Source organism: Bombina bombina, chromosome 8 (genome assembly GCF_027579735.1).
Source record: "Bombina bombina isolate aBomBom1 chromosome 8, aBomBom1.pri, whole genome shotgun sequence".
Lineage (NCBI taxonomy): Eukaryota > Metazoa > Chordata > Amphibia > Anura > Bombinatoridae > Bombina > Bombina bombina.
Genome location: NC_069506.1, coordinates 10,770,327 through 10,790,751, shown reverse-complemented (window position 1 = coordinate 10,790,751; position 20,425 = coordinate 10,770,327).

The window sequence follows — 20,425 nt, the reverse complement described above, 5'->3', positions numbered from 1 at the left end:
AGGTCTTATTTGTATCTGAAACCATCAGTCTCTGATAATTGATCTTTTGAATGCTAGTGTCAAAGCTGTTTAAACTAATATCTTAAATTTATGGAAATCTCATTATGACAGTTACTTAAAGCCATAGGGGCCAATTTATCAAATGCTGGGCAGACATGATTCGCTATTGTGAATCATGTCTGTCCAGCATCGCTCATTGCAAAAGCATTACTAGTGAAATGCTTGTGCAATGCTGCCCCCTGAACATTTGCGGCCAATTGGCCGCTAGCAGGGGGTGTCAATCATCCCAATTGTATCTGATCGGGATGATTGCAGTCGTCACTTAAAAGGTGGCGGAGGAGTTAAGGAGCAGCGGTTTTGTGACTGCTGATTCTTAACTTATGTTTCTAGCAAGCCAGAAACATTGGGGGTAAATTGCAGCATCCGCTGCTTGGTAAATCTACCCCATAGTGTACTGTAGAATTTAATCTGCACTTTACGGGTCTTCAATGACATGTTACACTAGCTGCAGAGTTTTAACTGCATTGGAAATTGCTCATTTATGTTTATTTTTAATTTAAAGTAGCTGTTTTTGTTAATTGAAACCACAGCCCACTATCATTAGAACATGTCTATTCAAATGTGTTGAGACTGTAGGAATAGCAGACCTTCTTATAATTTTCTCAATACGCAAAGGGCTATACATAATTGTTTAAATTTTAATTTGTCAATTGCTAGAACAAACATCAAGATGCAAACTGTAAAACAGTTAATGCTATGTGGCTAGTATTAAAAGTCATTCATTTGCCTCAAGAATTAGTATTGGATTTACAACCTCTGACTGGCTATGCCACCAGATTAGATAACCTTTAAATAAGAAACAGGAATATAGCCCTAGCATGTGTCATGAGCATAGTATTTATATAATTGTTACAAACATTGTTGCAGATGTATCTACCATTTAGTTCTCCATACACATGCATACTCTTAGCTTATATCAGTATGCTGTCAGAGAGATGAGCTAACATCAACAAATGGTACCAAGAGAAATGGGTAAATTGGATAATAGTTTTAAATTGGAAAGTATTTTAAACTGAATGCTCCATATGAATAATAAAAGTGTAATTTTCTTTACCATAAACCTTTGAATAATAATCAACATTGATAACTATAGAACACAGAATATATCTTTTAATTACACATAGCAATTTACAGCTAAAGCATAATTAATCTAACCAGAATTTAGAAGAACATTTTGTAATTTATATGCTCAGTTTTCTTACAGCTGGGTGAGCTCCAGATGTGAATGCAGACACTGAAGTTAGTGTATCTGTATAGAGAGTCCCTAGGGATCTAAAAACTCTCCTGCAGCTCTTAGGTGGAGAACAGAATGGATAATTATTCCATCATATTTTTAGCACATATTTGCATTTATGACTAACAAATTAATTGAAAGCATGAACTGTAATTTCATACACTGAGTTTTCCCATAATATACAACCTGGGAAAGATAAGAGCACATTTCATTGCAAACATTCATGAATATTCTGGAAAAAAATAAATAAACAAATAAATAAATACAAATTTAGGGCCAGATTATAAGTGGCATACTATTAAGCACTCCTGCTTGAGCACACATTTTGCTAGATAATAATTTACTGTGTACTTTGGGTTGCACTTGTATTATGGGTGCGATCCGATATATGGCGTAGTTTGCGGCGCAAGCGAGGGAACCCGTGTCGCCCGCAGTTTCAGCTCGCATCTCAAGCTATCCAATATACGGCGCCGTCAGATGCTAACGTGCCGTAAGTCGGATAAACCAGCGATGTCCAGAAATCTGCGCAAGTACAAATTTCTGGCGTCCCCAGTGACTTAAGGCACGTTAGAAACTGCCGGCGCCTACAAAACCTGACTAAAGTCTAAATCACCCGCACTGTCTAACACGCCTCACTAACATAGCCCGACACGTCTAACACGCCTCCCTAACATAGCCCGACAAGTCTAACACGCCTCCCTAACATAGCCCGACAAGTCTAACACGCCTCCCTAACATAGCCTGATAAGTCTAACACGCCTCCCTAACATAGCCCGACACGTCTAACCCTCTATCCGCTATCCCCCCTCACTAGCCTAACAATAAAATATGTTTTAACCCCTAAACCCCCGCTCCCAAACCCCGCCGCAACATAATAAAGTTATTAACCCCTAAACCGCCGCCAGCTATATTAAATCTATAACCCCCTAAAGTGAGCCCCTAACACCGCCGCCATCTACCTTACCTACCCCCTAAAGTGAGCCCCTACCCCGCCGCTATCTATTTTAAAATTATTAACCCCTAATCTAATCCCACTATCCCGCCGCCATCTATATTAAATTATTTAACCCCTAAAATACTAAACTATCCCTACCACTAAACCTAAGTCTAACCCTACAAATAGCCCTGAAAAGGGCTTTTTGCGTGGCATTGCCCCAAAGTAACAGCTCTTTTGCCAGCCCTTAAAAGGGCTTTTGGCGGTGCTTTGTCACAAAGTAAACTGCTCTTTTGCCTACAATCTACATCCCCCTACACCGCTGCCACCTATAATAAATGTATTAACCCCTAATCTAATCCCCCTACACCGCCGCCACCTATATTAAACACATTAACCCCTAATCTAATCCCCCTACACCGCCGCCAGCTATATTAACTATATTAACCCTAATTATATTAGGGTTAATATAGTTAATATCGTTATTATATTATATATATATTTTAAGTATAATAACCCTATCTAACTCTAACATCCCTAACTAAACTCTTATTAAGATAAATCTAATATTAATATTATAAACTAAAATATTCCTATTTAAATCTAAATTACTTACCTATAAAATAAACCCTAAGATAGCTACAATATAATTAATAATTACATTGTAGCTATGTTAGGGTTTATATTTATTTTACAGGTAAATTGTTAATTATTTTAACTAGGTATAATAGCTATTAAATAGTTAATAACTATTTAATAGCTACCTAGTTAAAATAATTACCCAATTACCTGTAAAATAAATCCTAACCTAAGTTACAAATACACCTACACTATCAATAAATTAAATAAACTACAAATATCTATCTAAAAATAAAATTAAATAAACTAAACTAAATTACAAAAAAAAAAAAAACACTAAATTACAAAAAATAAAAAAAAAGATTACAAGATTTTTAAGCTAATTACACCTATTCTAAGCCCCCTAATAAAATAATAAAGCCCCCCAAAATAATAAAAATGCCCTACCCTATTCTAAATTAAAAAAAAGTTCAAAGCTCTTTTACCTTACCAGCCCTTAAAAGGGCCATTAGCGGGGCATGCCCCAAAGAAAACTGCTCTTTTGCCTGAAAAAAAAACACAATACCACCCCCCAACATTACAAACCACCACCCACATACCCCTAATCTAACCCAAACCCCCCTTAAATAAACCTAACACTACTCCCCTGAAGATCTCCCTACCTTATCTTCACCACGCCGGGCCAAACTCCTCATCCGATCCGGGCGATGTCTATCCAAGCGGCAAAGAAGAGGTCTTCATCCCGGCGATGTCTTTATCCAAGCGGCAGCAAAGTCTCCTTCCATCCGCAGCATCTTCCATCAAGCGGCATCTTCAATCTTCATTCTTCGCTCCACAGACGCGGAGCATCCATCCCGGCCGATGACTGAACGACGAATGAGGTACCTTTAAATGACGTCATCCAAGATGGTGTCCGTCGAATTCCGATTGGCTGATAGGATTCTATCAGCCAATCGGAATTAAGGTAGAAAAATCTGATTGGCTGATTGAATCAGCCAATCAGATTCAAGTTCAATCCGATTGGCTGAACCAATCAGCCAATCAGATTGAACTCGCGTTCTATTGGCTGTTCCGATAAAGATAAAGACATCGCCGCTTGGATAAAGACATCTCCGGGATGAAGAACTCTTCTTTGCCGCTTGGATAGACATCGCCCGGATCAGATGAGGAGTTCGGCCCGGCGTGGTGAAGATAAGGTAGGGAGATCTTCAGGGGGGTAGTGTTAGGTTTATTTAAGGGGGGTTTGGATTAGATTAGGGGTATGTGGGTGGTGGGTTGTAATGTTGGGGGGTGGTATTGTGGTTTTTTTTCAGGCAAAAGACCTGAATTCTTTGGGGCATGCCCCGCTAATGGCCCTTTTAAGGGCTGGTAAGGTAAAAGAGCTTTGAACTTTTTTTAATTTAGAATAGGGTAGGGCATTTTTTTATTTTGGGGGGCTTTATTATTTTATTAGGGGGCTTAGAATAGGTGTAATTAGCTTAAAAATCTTGTGATTTTTTTTTATTTTTTGTAATTTAGTGTTTGTTTTTTTTGTAATTTAGTTTAGTTTATTTAATTGTATTTTTAGATAGATATTAGTAGTTTATTTAATTTATTGATAGTGTAGGTGTATTTGTAACTTAGGTTAGGATTTATTTTACAGGTAATTGGGTAATTATTTTAACTAGGTAGCTATTAAATAGTTATTAACTATTTAATAGCTATTGTACCTAGTTAAAATAAATACCAAGTTACCTGTAAAATAAATATAAACCCTAACATAGCTACAATGTTATTATTAATTATATTGTAGCTATCTTAGGGTTTATTTTATAGGTAAGTATTTAGATTTAAATAGGAATATTTTAGTTTATAATATGAATTATATTTATTTAATAAGAATTTAGTTAGGGGTGTTAGGGTTAGATAGAGTTAATATAGTTTATATAAATACTATAGTAACTATATTAACTATATTAACCCTAATATAATTAGGGTTAATATAGTTAATATATATATAATGTAATAACTATATTAACTATAATATACTTAGGGTTAATATAGATAATATAGCTGGCGGCGGGGTAGGTAGATTAAATTAGGGGTTAATAATTTTAATATAGATGGTGGCGGTGTAAGGGGCTTACATTAGGGGTTAATACTATTAATATAGGTGGCGGCGGTGTAGGGAGGGCAGGTTATAGGGCAAAAGAGCTGTTTACTTTGGGGCAAAGCCCCGCAAAAGGCCCTTTTAAGGGCTGGTAATAGAGATAATTATTTTAGGGGGATTAGATTAGGGGTTAATATTTTTTATATAGGTGGCGGCGGTGTAAGGGGTCAGATTAGGGGATAGATAAGGTAGATGGCGGCGGTGTAAGGGGTTCACATTAGGGGATAGATCAGTTAGATGGTGGCGGTTTTAGGGGCTCACAGTAGGGGGTTAGTTTATGTAGATGGCGGTGGGGTCCGTGAGCGGCGGTTTAGGGGTTAATAACTTTATTAGGGATTGCGGCGGGAGATCGCGGTTGATAGGGAGATAGACATTGCGCATGCGTTAGGTGTTAGGTTTTATTTAGCAGATCGTGGTTGACAGGGAGATAGACATTGTGCATGCGTTAGGTGTTAGGTTTTATTTAGCAGCTAGTTTAGAGAGTTGCGGGGCTCCAATACTCAGCGTAAGGCTTCTTACGGCTGCTTTTTGTGGCGAGGTGAAAATGGAGTAAGATTTCTCCATTTTCGCCACGTAAGTCCTTACGCTGTATATTGGATACCAAACTGCGCTGGTTTGGTATACCTGCCTATGGCCCAAAAAACTACGGGTGACGGCAGAAATATACGCGCGTAATTTCTAGGTTATGCCGTATATGTGATACCAAACCCGCGCAAATATTGGCGTCGCCGACTTTTGCGGGCGACGATTTTTATCGGATCGACCCCTATAAAGTTAATAGTAAAAAGCAAAACCTGACTTGCTCTAACTTCTAGACATCCCAATATCGCAACTGCAATAACCTATTCTTCCCATAGAAAACCCAGTACAAAAGAACCTACCATCTATCTCTCTGTATATATCTATACCTGTATAGACATCTATTTTACATTAAAATTATCACATATCTATAGAAATATATACAGAATAATACAAATTAAAAAAAAATATATGTGAAGAACATAGGAATGTAAAATATGCTTAAAATGATTCTTGTTTAGGTTAGCGCACATGAAGAATTGTGAACCTCAATGAGTGTTTTTGAAACATTACATATTAATATTAAGAATATTAATAATTATTATTTAAAATTATTATACATACTTTAAAAAAATACATATATTCCATGGACTATTTAGAATATTCTACAGTATGTATAATAATTTTAAATAATAATTATTAATATTTTTTTTAATTATGTAATATTAAAAAAAATCATGCATTGAGGTTTGGTATTCTTCAAAGAAACACTTGCACCCACACACAAATACACACACACTCACTCACATACATGAACACACACACACAAATACACACACTGTCACATACATGAACACACACACAAATACACACACTCTCACATACATGAACACACACACAAATACACACACTCTCACATATATGAACACACACACACAAATACACACACTCTCACATACATGAACACACACACAAATACACACACTCTCACATACATGAACACACACAAATACACACACTCTCACATACATGAATGCACAAACACACAAATACACACACTCTCACATACATGAACACACACACAAATACACACACTCACATACATGAACACACACACACACACAAATACACACACTCTCACATACATGAACACACACAAATACACACACTCTCACATACATGAACACACACACAAATACACACACTCTCACATACATGAACACACACACAAATACACACACTCTCACATATATGAACACACACACACAAATACACACACTCTCACATACATGAACACACACACAAATACACACACTCTCACATACATGAACACACACAAATACACACACTCTCACATACATGAATGCACAAACACACAAATACACACACTCTCACATACATGAACACACACACAAATACACACACTCACATACATGAACACACACACACACACAAATACACACACTCTCACATACATGAACACACACAAATACACACACTCTCACATACATGAACACACACACAAATGCACACACTCTCACATACATGATCACACACAAATACACACACTCTCACATATATGAACATACACACACAAATACACACACTCTCACATACATAAACACACACAAATACACACACTATTACATACAGGAACACACACAAATACACACTCTCACATAAATGAACACACACACAAATACACACACTCTCACATACATGAACACACACAAATACACACTCTCACATACACAAATACACAAATTAACACATACACACAGATGTATTTTGTATTCAAATAGTAAAAAATAACTTGCCTATGTTATTAGACATAGTTCTTGTGCAACATATACCTTTCACATATCTAACAACGTAAATAAGAGAGTAGAAACCTAAAATACAGGTAACTAAAAGTCTAGGCAAAAGAGAGCACAGCTGTATATAATGAGTAAAAGACTAGGGCGAATTCTTGAAATACAAATAAATTTAATAAAGTTACATTAAATAAGTGCATACATCCAAACATACAATCACATACATACAGGGATATAGAAGATGCATAAAAATGTGTCAGATGGGCCGTGCAGGGGACTGGTGCACCAGTATACAAAAATAGGCAAATGTTCGTCACTTTGCATGTATAGGTGATATATAATTGTAATCCGCAGTATAGTGCATGTCCTTAAAGATGCACAGACCAAGTGGATACAGTCTTACCCCTTCGTGTCTAAATGTACATAGTAGCGTGAGGTCATCAGGAGTCAAGGGGAGCTTACCCTCGCCGCGTCTTTTTCACAGGCATGTGTAAAGTGCAAATAGATAACAGTTCATTGGAGTACCTGTCTTTTTCACGCGGTTGCTCTACCCTGAATTGTAGCTCCTGAGACACAGAAATATCCAGATGAGACAAGGGGTAGACCACAGTCAGGCAAAGGGTCCTCTGACAAAGTGCTGCAAACCGACGAGTCTTAACGCTTGTTTCACTCCTTTCAATACAGCAGCATGGAGCTTCTTCCGGGTGCTGACGTCACGTCAGTGGCTGTGCTGATTTATAAGAATTTGGCCGCCCTGGTAGTGAATGTCATTGGTAGAGAAATCTGTCATTCAAAACGGCTTTAATACTTTGTAGCAACATTTTGCTTTTTTGTAGCTCAGTACAGCAAAGGGTTATATACAAGGATACATTTATGTTTAAACACTCATGCTTGCATACTTACATTCGATACATTGGAAGATTATATTATACATCTAATCTGTTATATTACTAGTGTGTGCGTATGTTCAGATTGCATAAATAAGACTATGTTTTTTTGTATTTAGTATTGCAATTACGCCATTCATAATTTTTAATCTTTGATACTACCAAAGACTATGTAGTCACACACAGGATGATGTGCACATATCCACAGAGGATTAAGCTAAAAATGAAGCAAACTCTAATTTTTCATTGAGGCCATGAGGTGCTAAGGTATTTAGTTTATATATCCATTTTGTTTCTTTACGTAGCAGGATATTGTCAATATCCCCGCCACGCATACTAAGTTTTACAGATTCAATTCCAATGAACTTCAAATCATCAGTTTTAGATTCATGAAATTGTGCATAGTGTCTTGCCACAGGGCTGTCAATATTGCATTGTTTGATATCGTCCCTATGTTCAGAAATTCGCGAGCGAAGTTCTCTAAAAGTTTTACCAACGTAAAAACTTTTACAGGAACAGTAAAGTAAATATATAACTCCTTTTGTGGAGCAGTTAATGAAGGAGTTGATTTTATATATATGTCCTGTATTTGTATTGAATGTTTTACTTCTCTGCATGTATTGACAGCAAACACAGTGGCCACATGGAGTGCTGCCTACAATTTTCTGTGCATTTTGTTCCAACCAATTATGGATTGGAACTTTATTGAATTCACTTTTAACCAACATGTCTTTTAGATTATTGCAACGCCTTGCAGTCATCTGTGGATAGTCTCCTACATATTGGTGAAGTGTTGTATCATTAGTTAGTAAATGCCAATTTTTATTCAGAGTGTCTTTTACTTTGCTCCAATGGGCATTATATTTAGTGATGAACCTGATCTTATTTTCTTCATTTGTGTCATCTCTGTTCTTACATTTATATAACAGGTCTTTTCTTTGGTGTTGGGAGGCTCTATAAAGAGCTCTCTTAATGCACCTTTTGGAGTAGCCTCTATCATGGAATCGGGTCGCCATCTCTTTGGCTTGTTTTTTAAATGTTTTTTCATCAGAACATATTCTACGAAGCCGCAGAAATTGTCCGTAGGGGATGCACTTTTTCAAATTTGTGGGGTGGTGGCTCGACCCCAGGAGGAGGCTATTGGTTGCCGTGGGTTTGCGAAAGACTTCTGTCTCAATTTTCCCTTCTTTTTTGCTAATTTTCAAATCCAGAAAATCAATTGAGTTTAAGTCATAATTACAGGTAAGAAAAATATTACGGTCATTACAGTTCAAAAGAGAAATAAATGTCATCAATTCGTCCTCAGTGCCATCCCATAATAGCAGAATATCATCAACATATCTGATCCAGAGGGCCACATGTGCATCAACCACTTCTGAGTAGTCCCCAAATACAATTTGGTTCTCCCAGCCGCCAAGATGTAAACAGGCGTAGGTTGGTGCACATGTGGCCCCCATGGCGGTACCTTGTATCTGTTTGTAGCACTTTGCATCAAAGATGAAGATATTGTTGTCCAACACAAATTTTAATAAGTCAATTACAAATTTGGTATGTTTCTTGTAGCCTAGACCCCTTGTATTGAGAAATTCTTCACATGTTTTAAGACCCACATCATGCGGGATAGAGGAGTATAGGGATTCAACATCCAGGGACACTAAAATAGTGTCTTCCTGAATGTTGATCCCATCCAGTTTTTTTATTACGTCTGTTGAGTCTTGTACAAAAGTACGAAGATCATTGACAAATGGCTGTAAAAAATGATCTACATATTTACTAATTCCTTCCGTAGGACCTCCTATCCCTGATATTATGGGACGTCCCGGAGGGTTGGTGAGGGATTTATGTAGTTTGGGAGTCCAGTAAAATACTGGAATTTTAGGTTTTTGATTGAATAAAAAACTAAACTCATGGCTAGTGATTAAATTATTTCTACGAGCATCATTTAGCATAAACAGTAATTCGTTATGGGATTTGTGGAATTCATCAATTGAGGATTTTGAATATTGTTTAGGATCTGATAGCTGTCTCATGGCCTCTTTAATGTAGAGGTCCTGATTAAGGATGACAATATTGCCGCCCTTGTCGGCCGGCTTTATGATAAGTTCAGGGTGTCTAGTAAGCTCATTAAGGGCTTTACGTTCCCGTTTGGTGAGATTATCGTTAACAATGCCTGTACTTTCGATTTTCATCAGATCAGCCGTAACGTTTTGTACAAAAACGGAAATATTGGGGATAGATGAAAAAGAGGGCATGTAGGTAGATTTTTTCTTAAAGTTAGTTTTAGGGTATATGTCAGTAATTTCATTACTTTGTTCAGAGAACAAAGTTTCTAGATTATGAAGTGCCTCTGTTTCTTGTCTACAAGACAAGTCTATCTGAGTTTTAGGAGTCATAATCTTTTTTAATGCTAACTTCCTAGCAAAAAGGTGTAAGTCTTTAGTGACCTCAAATAGGTCTAAGCTATTAGTAGGGCAGAAACTAAGGCCCTTTTCTAATACTTTAATGTGTTCACAATTTAAAGGAAAGGATGAGAGATTAACTATACCCATTTTTTGTGAGTGTGGATAGGGGCCTAATAGAGATTTATTTCCTACTAGTTGTATCTCAGACGGTTTCTCGTCATCATGTATTGACTTTGATGTCGTCTGTTCTCTCTCCCTCTCATTCCTCTCCTTTCCTGAGGCCTCCCCGTGCCTCTTCTTCCCTCCTCGTCTGGTCCTACCCCTAAAGGGTGTACCTGTGAGGTATTTTCGTTATTGTTTGCAGCACTTTGTCAGAGGACCCTTTGCCTGACTGTGGTCTACCCCTTGTCTCATCTGGATATTTCTGTGTCTCAGGAGCTACAATTCAGGGTAGAGCAACCGCGTGAAAAAGACAGGTACTCCAATGAACTGTTATCTATTTGCACTTTACACATGCCTGTGAAAAAGACGCGGCGAGGGTAAGCTCCCCTTGACTCCTGATGACCTCACGCTACTATGTACATTTAGACACGAAGGGGTAAGACTGTATCCACTTGGTCTGTGCATCTTTAAGGACATGCACTATACTGCGGATTACAATTATATATCACCTATACATGCAAAGTGACGAACATTTGCCTATTTTTGTATACTGGTGCACCAGTCCCCTGCACGGCCCATCTGACATTTTTATGCATCTTCTATATCCCTGTATGTATGTGATTGTATGTTTGGATGTATGCACTTATTTAATGTAACTTTATTAAATTTATTTGTATTTCAAGAATTCGCCCTAGTCTTTTACTCATTATATACAGCTGTGCTCTCTTTTGCCTAGACTTTTAGTTACCTGTATTTTAGGTTTCTACTCTCTTATTTACGTTGTTAGATATTCACTTTTCTAGGATGCACCTGTATCTTTTATTGACTAATTAAGAGTGCTACTCACCCTGTTTTTCTTGTGTCTTACATATACCTTTCACATCCCTGTAAAATTATGGCTCTAACCTGCTCCCATGTTGCTCCAGATAAAGTATTATAAAAGAAAAAACAACCTTGAAAAAGTCAATAAATATAACAATATATTGTAAAAATGTTGTACCTTATAAAATACTCCTCATATCCCCAGCATTTGTTATACAGTCACATTTGTATTAAAAAAGTACAATTGTTTTCTACTGCTACAAACAAAAGAACAGAAGGTTTTCAAACAGGGTATATGGTGTCCTCCATGCACAGGTTTACAATTAGACTGAAAAAATGTAAACTGGAAATAGTCCTTAAAAATAGCTTACTCAAAAAGAATGCCATTTTATTTTCTATGGATAGATGAAACATTTCTTCTGATCTGCCAATGTATTTAAAAAAAAAATCAAACAAAATGCTTCAGCTTTGCAGTTTGAGTCAGATTATGAGTGGAGCGCAACATATTTGCTCTCCATTTAGTAATACTGGTGCACGCAAATGAGCGCTGGTATTACAGGTTCAGTGCAATGCGAACGCAACCTCACGTTTGCATTGCAGGGAAGTTTTGCACTCACGAGAGCATGCTTCTATAGGCTCTAATGGGAGCCACGTTCTCATGCCAATAGTCACGGCAGAGAACCTAGTGACATTGAAGGGGGCAAGTCAAACAGCAATGGGCCGGAATATATACACATAGACACATAAATATATTATTAGTAATAACACAGTCCCCATAGACCTCAATGTAAAAGCCCTTTTTAGTGCCGTTTATTTTTTAACACACATCCACCACTAACTCCTTAAAACTGCTTTGTGCAGTAATTAAAATAAAAAGATGCTCATCATTTTAATTTAAATAAATAAACATACACCTTACTTTTGGCCAATTGGGGAACCATTTTTAAAATTAACCAGTGGTCTGACCTCTGGGTAATTTTCAGAGTGCCAATTACTCCCGCAAGCTCGCTGTAGCATTAACCAGCCACTTGCAATAGCTGGTTGTTTATCATGCTCCCGTAAATGCCTGAATTTGCCTGTTTATGTGTGCATGATAAATTAGCACTCCACTTGTAAACTGGCCCTAAATGTGTCAACATGTTACAAGCCTAAACTGGCCCTAAATGTGTCAACATGTTACAAGCCTATACAAAGTATTATGTTAACTTTGGTGCACAATATCTCCAAAGCTACTAAAGAGATTTGCTTTTTAAATAATATATTCTCAACAGATTAGGGAAGCTTTGTGGTTTTATATTCCTGCCAAATTGCATGCAAATCCAATGGTTTGGGCTCTAGACAAGAAATTGCAAACTTAGACCCAGTTAATGATATTCTGAATAGTTTACTGTCAATGCACAAGATTTTTATACGCTAGCAGTCTGTAATATTACCAAATTTCAGTCAAAATTGTTGTTGCACTTTGTTTAACCTTGCTCACAACAAATACGTGAATAAAGTAACAATGGGAATTTTACATTTAATAAAACTCATGCACGGCAAAGCTTTGTGTTATTTATTTATTTATTTTATGCTTTTTGTTTGACTTTTTTTAGTTATGAATAATACATTGCAACTGTGTTTACAGAACCAAGAAATCTACTTTAAATGTCAATATTTAAACATATTGCTTATCTCAGAAGTGGATGCTTTTGCAAATCAAGCTATGTATTTTAAATAAATAGGGGATATGTTTCTGAAAATGCTTCAATGAAAATATTAAAGGGATATTAAACACAAAATGTTTCTTTCATGATTCAGATAGAGCAAGCGATTTTAAACTACTTTCTAATTTATTTATATTATCAATGTACCTTCATTCTCTTTGTATCTTTTGTTGAAAAACAGGGTACGTAACCTTAGCAGTCATTTCTGGAGCACTATAAGGCAGCAGTTTTTCAAGAATGCTATCCATTTTCAAGAGCACTAGATGGCAGCATTATTTCCTGCCATGCAGTGCTCTAGATGCTACCTAGGTATCTCTTAAAAAGAATATCATGGGAACGAAGCAAATTTAATAATAGAAGTAAATAGGAAATTTTTTGGCCTAGATTAAAAGTGGACTGCGTGTTTGTGCGCATGGACTGCGTGTTTGTGCGCATGGACTGCGTGTTTGTACGCATGGACTGCATGTTTGTGCACATGGACTGCGTGTTTGTGCACATGGACTGCGTGTTTGTGCGTATGGACTGCGTGTTTGTGCGCATGGACTGCGTGTTTGTGCGCATGGACTGCGTGTTTGTGCGCATGGACTGCGTGTTTGTGCGCATGGACTGCGTGTTTGTGCACATGGACTGCGTGTTTGTGCACATGGACTGCGTGTTTGTGCGCATGGACTGCGTGTTTGTGCACATGGACTGCGTGTTTGTGCGTACGGACTGCGTGTTTGTGCACATGGACTGCGTGTTTGTGCACATGGACTGCGTGTTTGTGCACATGGACTGCGTGTTTGTGCGCATGGACTGCGTGTTTGTGCGCATGGACTGCGTGTTTGTGCGCATGGACTGCGTGTTTGTGCGCATGGACTGCGTGTTTGTGCGTACGGACTGCATGTTTGTGCGCATGGACTGCGTGTTTGTGCGTATGGACTGCGTGTTTGTGCGCATGGACTGCGTGTTTGTGCGTATGGACTGCGTGTTTGTGCGTACGGACTGCGTGTTTGTGCGTATGGACTGCGTGTTTGTGGGCACCATTGCAAGAATTTTATTGCATTATTTAAATTTGCAGTTTCCTGTGAACTTTGAATATGAGTTTTAATGCCTATTACTAATACAATTTTAAATCTACTCTGCATATAAGTTTTAGGCTGCACCTTCAATGTGTGTTTTAAACTGCTGATTTTATTGAGGGCAATACGGTAATATGTGTCTCTTCTTCACATACAGAAAAGAATGGAACTCCTGTTAGTGAAACAGAATCCTGTGAGAATCTTATAGATCTAACTGATCTTTTTAAAGCTATTGTGCCTAAACAAAGAACTTTAGAGAATTGTGTCCATTCTCCTTTTATACTTAGCTTAGTTGTCTTGATTTAATATATACGTTATGGTCACATGACACTGGTAATGCCTAAGGGCTCTGTTGACACAAGAGTACCTGGGGAACTTCACAATAAGGGTTCTCCAGTCTTTCTAACTACAGCAACCTCCACCAACCACCATATCATTCTAGGCAGTTGGCTTAGTAAAAGCAGAGAGATGAGTGAACATACAAGAGAGACTAAAATCAAAATTAAACTTTTATGATTCAGATAGAGCAGCAGTTTACAATTAATTTCCATAATGACATTGTGAAAAGTTTGTTTATTTATACACTTTCCTCTCCTCTCTTCCTTCCTCTCCTTTTCCTGCCCTGATGAATCTATCTGCCACTATAACGCCACCCTTACACCGGTCCTTGACAATCTGGCCCCACCTACCATAGCTCGGAAATCATACACTCATCCTTAGCCCTGGCATACTCCTATGACACGGTACCTACACAGATGTTCCCGTACTGCTGAGTGACACTGGAGAAAATATCGGAGTTCAGCTGACTTTCTTCACTAAAAGTTCATCTTGAACTCTAACTATTCTGCCCTTAATCTATATAAGCAACATTACTTTGCCACTCTTATCGCTACTCTTTCTTCAAACCTAAAAACGTCTAATCTCCACGTTCAATACTCTTCTCCGCCCACCTCCTACTACAACTTCTCTCTCAGCTCAAGATTTTGCCAGCTACTTCAATAACAAAATAGACTCCATCAGAAATGAAATCAGCTCTCAACATGCTACTAGACATGTGCGATTCGTTTCGATTCAGAAATTCGGAAAATTCGGCAAATTCGGCAATTCGGATCGAACCGAATTTCCGAATTAAAATTCTGCCATATTTTCCGAATCGAACCAAATCGAATCGAATCGATTCGTAAATTCGGATGGCCATTGGGATTACACTAGTATTGTACAGTATGTTAGGTTAACACCTAATATACAGTATAATACTAGTCTAATCCCACCTAACACTTACTGAAATGCCGAATTTACGAATCGAACCAAATCGAACCGAATTTCTTTGAATCTGAATGAATCCAAAACGAATCCGAAACGAATCGATTCAGAATTTTCCGAATTCGAATCGATCCGAACCGAACTTCGAAAAATTCTGAATCGATCCGAACCAAATTTTTTCGCCATGCACATGTCTACATGCTACCAGTCTCAAACCCCCTCAAAACCTCACTATCATCCAAAACCCACATAACCATAAATGTATCTCTTTTGCCTCTGTTACAGAGGATGAAGTTTCTGTCCTTATACTATCATCTCACCTCACTATCTGTCCCCTCGACCCTATCCCCTCACAGCTACTCCCCGCCCTCTCTTCTACCCTTACCCCTATACTCACACATATCTTCAACCTCTCCCTCAGCACTGGTATATTTCCCTCATCTCTTAAACATGCACTGGTCACACCTATCCTCAGAAAACCTTCTCTTGACCCAACCACTCCACTGAGGTAGCAATTGTTAAGGTCACCAACAACATACTTACAGCAAAATCCAAAGGCCTCTTCTCTCTGCTTATCCTCCTTGATCTGTCTGCAGCCTTTGATACTGTCAACCACCCTCCTTTGCTCCAAACCCGTCAATCTTTCGGCATTTGTGACACAACTCTCTCACACACACACTTGACTCAGATCTTTCTTTTACTCCTCACATTCAGTCCTTGGCTAAAGTCTGCCGCTTCCAACTTAAAAACATCTCTAAAATTAGACATTTCACAAGACATAACTAAGATTCTAATCCACTCTCTCATCCTTTCCCACCTTGATTACTGCAACTCCATCCTCTCTGGTCTTCCTAGCTGCTGCCTAGCTCCTTTACAATCCATAATGAATGCCTCTGCCAGGCTTATCTTCCTTACATGTCGCTCCTCATCTACTGCACCTTTCTGCCAATCCCTTCACTGACTTCCTCTTGCCTCCAGGATTTAACACAAAATCCTCACTCTGACATACAAAGTCCTCAACTGCACTGCTCTCCCCTATATCTCAGACCTTGTCTCCAGATACTCTCCCTCCCGTCCCCTTTTGCTCTGCTCATGATCTCCTATTCTCCTCCTCTCTTGTTACCGCCTCACATTACCGTATACAGGACTTCTCCAGACTGACTCCCATCTTGTGGAACTGTCTGCCTCGCTCTGCAAGACTCTCCCCTAGTTTTGCAAGCTTCAAGCACTCCCTAAAGACTCTACTGTTCAGGGATGCATACAACCTACACTAACCTTTCTTAATTCCACTGCTATCCCCTTGAACCCCTTAGAATGTAAGCCTATGAGCCCAACTGTTTGCAGATCGCCTTCATAAGAGTCGATTACAACAGTGCAACTCTCGGCAGGGCCCTCTACCCATCTGATCACTATAAATGTTACTTTGTTTACCGCCTATGTTTAAAGCACTGTGGAATCTGTTGGCGCTCTAAAAATACCTGATAATAATAATAACAACAACACTTTTTGAGGCACCAGCTCCTACTGAGCATGTGCAAGAGTTCACAGTGTAATTCTATATGAGTCTAGAATTGGCCGTTGGCTGTCACATGATACAGGAGGCTGGTGAATTAATGTGAATTAAGAAATTTGTCAGAAAAAAAAAATCTACAGCTACACATTCAAAGTATGTGCTATTGCCTTGTCTTTTTATTATGGACTTGTTTATCATGAAACCTCTTCTCTGAATGCATTTTGACAGTTTTTCACAACTAGAGGGCATTAGTTCATGTGTTCCATATAGATAACATTGAGCTCACGCACCTCGAATTTGATCATGTTGATTGACACCCTCCTGCTGGCAGCCGATTGTCCGCGAATCTGCAGGGGGTGGCGTTGCACCAGCAGCTCACAAGAGCTGCTAGTGCAATGCTGAATACAGCGAGCGTATTGCTCTCCACATTCAGCGAGGTCTGTCGGATCTGATCCGCACTGTCGGATCAGGTCCGACAGACCTTTGTTAAATAGGCCCTTAGATACAATGTTATCACATAGGTAAAAAGTGTATTAATATAACTGTGTTGGTTCTGCAAAACTGGGAAATGAGTAAAGGGATTATCTATCTTTTTAAACAATAACAATTCCGGTGTAGACTGTCCCTTTAATGTTCCTTTAATTAAATCAGCGGCATAGAGTAAAGCATTCAAAGTAGAAAAGGCAAGTGGACCCATGAGATCTGGAAAGACTTCCTAGGGCTATAGGAATCTAGGTAAGCGTAATCTTATTTAGATTCCTCCATAGGCCCCTATTTATCAAATGTTTTGCGGACCTGATCCAACAGTGCGGATCAGGTCTGCAAGAGATCGCTGAATGCGGAGAGCAATACGCTCTCCGTATTCAGCATTGCACCAGCAGCTCACAAGAGTTGCTGGTGCAACGCCGCCCCCTGCAGACTCGCAGCCAATCAGCTGCCAGCAGGGAGGTGTCAATCAACATGATCGTACTTGATCGGGTTGATTTCCGGTGATTCCTGTCCGCCTGCTCAGAGCAGGCGGACAGGGTTATGGAGCATGAGCGGTCTTTAGACCGCTGCTTCATAACTGCTGTTTCTGGCGAGTCTGAAGACTCACCAGAAACACGGGCTATCAAACTACATTCAGAGCCTGATAGATAAGTCCCATAGATTCATGAGATCATTGGTTGAGTTTATGTTATTTAGGTTCTCAGGGTGATATTCTCATTTTCCTGTTACTTTCAAAATAGATTTATTTGTCTTAAACTTTATTTCATATAATTTAATGATTTTCAATGTGCATGATAGATATTTTTTGAGTTTAATATTCCTGTTTATACAAGAAAAACAGTTTATTAAAAACTAAATTATTAAAAATGATTAAACATACTGTAAATATTCTAAATAATCTATAACATAAATCTATATATTTTACAGTATGTTTATTAATTTTTAATATTTTTTTAATTTGTATTTAGATTTTGGGCAAGATTACGAGTGGGGCACAATATTTCCGCTCTACTTTGTAATACCAGCGCACGCAAATAAGCATTCGGCTAAATATTGTGTTGTGTCTGCAGTTACTTGGTATAGCTGTTAAAAGAAACATAAATTGTAGTTAAAATGTATTATGTGTTTAATGTTCAAGTTGCCTTCATCCAACATCAGAATGGTCAAAATCAACAAAAGATTTTTGCCAAAGGACAGTTCATTTCATGTAATAGAAAAAGCTGATCCCTCTGTGTATATGACAGCAAAATCTGAGGGTAAACCAGCAACAGATATGAAACTGATTAAAGTAAAGTTAAAATAAAATATCTTGAAATGAATGTTTTCCTTCAAGCAAATCTTTGTAAATCTAGAAGACCTAAAAGAAATCAAACATTTTAAAAAAAAATATGAAAGTTTATCAAATATATAAATATCAGAGTATTCATTTTAATTCTAACTTTCAAGCGTTTGATACTTTGTAAGCCATTAAATTATGTTTCACATTAACAAAGGACAAAGTTTCCTGATTGCAAAATTCAAACACAGATAGGGAAAAATCCTTCCATTAGTGATCTGCATAATATTGCTTAGGTGAATGGTTTATATTAGAGATGTGCACAGGAATGTTGTCTAATTTTGTCCAAAATGTTCCTTTCATTAAATTTAACACTTGTTTTCATTCATGTTCGTTTCAGATTCATTTTGAACTAAAATCTTGGTTTTTAGCTGCAGTGCAGATTCTGCTCATTTTAATTATCGGAAGCTGTAATCAGCTATATATGCTTTAATTTTGTCATTCTATGTAATTCTTAAACATATTCTTTTATTTATATATCTAATTGCTGTGCACTGCATTTTTGGTAAAACTAAAAGTTTACTTAAATGTACAGTAACAACTAGTAGTATACTATGTTTGTATTTAACTCATACAAACAAGATGTGTAGTGTACTATACTGTACTGTACTGAATGCACATGTCTAGTTAATATTAGTAAAGTGTTTGACTGGAATATGCTTGTCTGTATAGGAAAAACTTACATTAGGTAGAATTGTCTTTAAAGATTATTTTGTACATCCATGATGGTGGGATATCCTCCTGCATGCCCTTAAACACAAGAACACATAAACACATATACATCCACAAGCACAAATATATATAGATAGATGGACAGATGATATATATATATATATATATATATATATATATATATATATATATAGAGAGAGAGAGAGAGAGAGAGAGAGAGAGAGAGAGAGAGAGAGCGAGAGAGAGAGAGAGAGCCTTATGCTTATACCTGGCATTAATTAGTCTATAGGATAGCCTTATGCGTATCCCAGGCATTAATTACTCTATAGGATAGCCTTATGTTTATCCAAGGCATTAATTAGTATGTAGTACAGCTTTATGCTTATCCCAGGCATTAATTAGTACATAGTATAGCCTTATGCTTATCCCATGCATTAATTGGTATGTAGTATAACCTCATGCTTATCCCAGGCATTAATTAGTATGTAGTTTAGCCTTATGCTTACCCCAGTAATTAATTAGTACATAGTATAGCCTTATGCTTATTTAATTTATAATCTAGAGGTAGCGCTAAAAGCACGGACTGATTATATATTAAAATTAAAACAATATATAGACTAGTATTCAGATTGATTATAATGATGTATTTAATTTGTAACACAAAAAAATAAAAAAAATAAAAATAAGAATATAAGAGAAAACACAAGGCTAATTAATAAGGGTCTCCCTGCAGTAATTTTAAAACCAATACTTCAATGTGTAACTGAATACATTTAAAATGTTGGAAAATATCGTTGTATATACAATTTATTAAAAATAATTG